At 30.2% G+C, this 5,000-nt stretch overlaps 2 non-coding genes across 2 annotated transcripts; both read right to left on the minus strand.

Moving 5' to 3' along the window:
• Window positions 1-1,197: 1,197 nt before the first annotated feature.
• On the minus strand, window positions 1,198-1,352 carry LOC123304594. The gene has a single exon (XR_006536601.1). It is a non-coding gene; the product is annotated as a 5.8S ribosomal RNA (ribosomal RNA).
• Window positions 1,353-2,328: 976 nt separating this feature from the next.
• LOC123304597 lies at window positions 2,329-4,517 on the minus strand. Its single transcript, XR_006536604.1, has one exon. It is a non-coding gene; the product is annotated as a small subunit ribosomal RNA (ribosomal RNA).
• Window positions 4,518-5,000: the final 483 nt, after the last annotated feature.

Here is a 5,000-nt window from a genome sequence, read left to right on the forward strand (position 1 = left end):
ATTCCTAATAAAAATTTTTTGTCACATGCTAGTACAAATTGGTTGATTAACGATAAAAAGTAAATGAATCTCATCTTTCGACCTTTCGGGTTTCTCAGGTTTACCCCTGAACGGTTTTACGTACTCTTTAACTCTCTCTTCAAAGTTCTTTTCAACTTTCCCTCACGGTACTTGTTCGCTATCGGTCTCGTGGTAATATTTAGCCTTAGATGGAGTTTACCACCCACTTAGAGCTGCACTCTCAAGCAACCCGACTCTAAGGAAAGATTCACCTATCATCCAATAATAATCACTACGGGCCTGGCACCCTCTATGGGTATATGGCCCCATTCAAGATGGACTTGGATGTATTATATAAACAATAGGTTTATATTGAATCTTCCTAAACACTACATTCCCCAAGTGTCTGTTTATCAGTCACGGGGTTCAGTGCTGGGCTTATCCCTGTTCGCTCGCCGCTACTAAGGGAATCCTAGTTAGTTTCTTTTCCTCCGCTTAATAATATGCTTAAATTCAGCGGGTAATCTCACCTACTCTGAGGTCGTAAAAGTTTTTAAAGAAGTATTAAAACAAAAATTTTTTTTTTTTATATATTATGTTTTTGTTATATTTATAAGTAAACAATTTTCTTAATTATTCATACTCAAATTTTTTTATAATATTATTATATAATATTATTTTTATATTTATCTAAAGAGAAGAAAATAAAAAATAAATAATTATATATATATATTAATTTTTTTCGAGTATATTGAAAATTTTATTACAAATAAAATATTCCATAACAAAATATTAATATATAATATTTTTGTTTATTCTTCTTTATTTAATATTTTAAAAATATATTATTAATATCATTTATTATTAATATTATTATTAACATAAAGTTTTATAATATTATATATAAATGATAAAAATAATATTGATATATTAATTTAAAAATGTCGACAAATAATAAAAAATATATAAATTTTAAATGCTATTAAAAAACATTTTATATTTATTTTTTTTCTTATATTTGGCGTAAAACATTCATATATAAATAATTTTACATTTCTTTTATAAAAATTTTATATATCAATTTATAATTAAATATGAAAAAAATAAATTTTCTTTTTTAATTATTGATAAATTTCTTTTTCATAAAAAAAAATTTTATGTAAAATAATCTTTTATTATATTATAATATAATGTATACGACCCTCAGCCAGATGTGGTCCGGGAACAGTATCCAAGGACCGCAATGTGCGTTCGAAATGTCAATGTTCATGTGTCCTGCAGTTCACAAGTTGACGCGCAATTAGCTGCGTTCTTCATCGACCCACGAGCCAAGTGATCCACCGTTCAGGGTAATCTTTTTAAATTTTAAATGTAAGTATTATTATTAATAATAATAATCTTTATTTTTAATATAAAAAATAAAATTATTAATTTATATATCTTTATAAATTCTTTTAAAATAAAAAAATTTTTCTAGAATATAAATTATATATTTTATTTTAAATATATATATATAAAAATTAAAGACATTATGGTATTAATAAATATATACATAACATTTTTGATATTTTTGTTAGTGCTAGCTAGATTTAATAATTAATATTTGGTATATTTTATAGAAAATGTATTTATTTTGTTTTTATAAATTATTTTCTACATAAAAATATATATAATATTAATATGGTACAAAACAAATGGGTTTGTTTTTTAACATAATAATTTTTAATAAAAAAAAAAAAGAAATATCAAGACATAATATAAAGAAATTTAAATTTAAAATAAATTTTATTCTTTAAAAAAATTTTATCTTGTGTTTTTTTTTATTTTTATTATATAACATAGAAAAATAAAAATATAGATTATATCAATTATAATCTTATTTTATTTTTCTTAATAGAGATTATATACATATAAACAAATAATTTCAATATATTCTATTTTTAATTTCACTTTTTTTTTATAAGAGAAATTATTTATAGATTTTATTAATAATTATTGTTTAATAATAATAATAATATTGAATATAAAAATATTTTATATATGTAACAAAAATATTATTAATATTTATATAATATTCTCTATATTATATGTATAGATATATTATGTGTATAAAAAAAAGTTTGGCGTATTACTTTAATATGCGCTATCATAACCAAAATAAATCTCTTTTAACACATAATTACTATTATATATTTTTGAGAAAATTTACATATTAATATGTTATTTTGTTAAAAAAAAATATTTCTTATCAATAATATTTTTATTTTTTGGAATATTTAAAAAACAATACAAAAAAATATAAATAAATATATATTTTATATATATCGTTAATGATCCTTCCGCAGGTTCACCTACGGAAACCTTGTTACGACTTTTACTTCCTCTAAATGATCAAGTTTGGTCATCTTCCCAGCAACATCGGCAATATCAGAAATATTGCCGCGTACCAGTCCGAAAACCTCACTAAATCATTCAATCGGTAGTAGCGACGGGCGGTGTGTACAAAGGGCAGGGACGTAATCAACGCGAGCTTATGACTCGCGCTTACTGGGAATTCCTCGTTCATGGGGAACAATTGCAAGCCCCAATCCCTAGCACGAAGGAGGTTCAGCGGGTTACCCGGACCTTTCGGCCTGGGAGAGAACACGCTGATTCCTTCAGTGTAGCGCGCGTGCGGCCCAGAACATCTAAGGGCATCACAGACCTGTTATTGCTCAATCTCGTGCGGCTAGAATGCCGCCTGTCCCTCTAAGAAGAATTATTTGTACGCCGGCAGTAAAAACCACATCAAAAAACTGTACATACCCATACACCTTTAACATATGCAACATAAAGCACAATATATAATACAAAATATAATCTTGATTATTAAAAATCTCAAAAATACATGCATATATATATAAATACAATACATAACACACATGAAAATAGGAATGATATAGGAAATTAAACAGTTGATGGGCCTTGAGATGCCGGTAAAGTACGTCTATTTAGCAGGCTAGAGTCTCGTTCGTTATCGGAATTAACCAGACAAATCGCTCCACCAACTAAGAACGGCCATGCACCACCACCCACCGAATCAAGAAAGAGCTCTCAATCTGTCAATCCTTCCGGTGTCCGGGCCTGGTGAGGTTTCCCGTGTTGAGTCAAATTAAGCCGCAGGCTCCACTCCTGGTGGTGCCCTTCCGTCAATTCCTTTAAGTTTCAGCTTTGCAACCATACTTCCCCCGGAACCCAAAAGCTTTGGTTTCCCGGAAGCTGCCCGCCGAGTCATCGGAGGAACTTCGGCGGATCGCTAGCTGGCATCGTTTATGGTTAGAACTAGGGCGGTATCTGATCGCCTTCGAACCTCTAACTTTCGTTCTTGATCAATCAAAACATTTTTGGCAAATGCTTTCGCTTCTGTCCGTCTTGCGACGATCCAAGAATTTCACCTCTAACGTCGCAATACGAATGCCCCCATCTGTCCGTATTAATCATTATCTCGGATATTCCGAAAACCAACAAAATAGAACCGAGATCCTATTCCATTATTCCATGCACACAATATTCAGGCAAAATTTTAGCCTGCCTTAAGCACTCTAATTTGTTCAAAGTAAACGTACCGGCCCACCTCGACACTCAATTAAGAGCACCGCGACGGGATTGCAATTGGGGGCTGCCACCGCTCTTAACGGTTAAACACTTACGATAAATTACATAATAAAAATATTTATATAGAAAATGCATTAAATAAATAATAACATTAAAATATAATATTTTATATATAATCTATACCACCCACCGGTAGGACGTCCCACATAACATGCTAGTTAAACAATACGCGAGCATTGAACCAACAGTGTAGGACACAGATTCGACTACGAGCTTTTTAACCGCAACAACTTTAATATACGCTATTGGAGCTGGAATTACCGCGGCTGCTGGCACCAGACTTGCCCTCCAATGGATCCTCGTTAAAGGATTTAAAGTGTACTCATTCCGATTACGGGGCCTCGGATGAGTCCCGTATCGTTATTTTTCGTCACTACCTCCCCGTGCCGGGAGTGGGTAATTTGCGCGCCTGCTGCCTTCCTTGGATGTGGTAGCCGTTTCTCAGGCTCCCTCTCCGGAATCGAACCCTGATTCCCCGTTACCCGTTACAACCATGGTAGGCGCAGAACCTACCATCGACAGTTGATAAGGCAGACATTTGAAAGATGCGTCGCCGGTACGCTGACCGTGCGATCAGCTTAAAGTTATTCAGAGTCACCAAATTCGAAACGATGCAAATTGAAAATTTACATCGATTGGTTTTGATCTAATAAAAGCATTCCTTCCATCTCTGGTCGGAACTCTGTTTGCATGTATTAGCTCTAGAATTACCACAGTTATCCAAGTAAATGTGGGTACGATCTAAGGAACCATAACTGATATAATGAGCCTTTCGCGGTTTCACCTTAATTTGGCTTGTACTGAGACATGCATGGCTTAATCTTTGAGACAAGCATATGACTACTGGCAGGATCAACCAGGGAACTATTTGTATTTATAATATTAAATATATAATAAATATATATGATATTTTTTTTTTTTTTGTTTTCTTATTATAAGAAAAAAAATTTTCATATAATAATTATTAATATATAATAATATTATTATTACAATTTCATTTTAAATATCAGATGGTCTCACCCATTACTGATATAAATTTTTTTTTTTTTTTTTTTTTAATATCTCTATTGTTTTAAAATTAATAGAAAAAACATATGAGATATATATATTATTATTAATTTTTTCTTTTTTTTTTCAAATATATATTTATTATGTCATTTATATAATTTTTTTGCTTTTACAAAAAGAAATATATAATAAATGTTATTCATAATAAATATTATTGAATAAAAAATAAAAAAAATAAAATAATTATAATTTCTTGTCAGACCATCACCAAATGGGTCTTAAAATATTTCAAACATTTTCTCATACTCGTCGCTAGATTGAAAGCGTCATTTATTTTT

Source organism: Chrysoperla carnea (genome assembly GCF_905475395.1).
Source record: "Chrysoperla carnea chromosome X unlocalized genomic scaffold, inChrCarn1.1 SUPER_X_unloc_7, whole genome shotgun sequence".
Lineage (NCBI taxonomy): Eukaryota > Metazoa > Arthropoda > Insecta > Neuroptera > Chrysopidae > Chrysoperla > Chrysoperla carnea.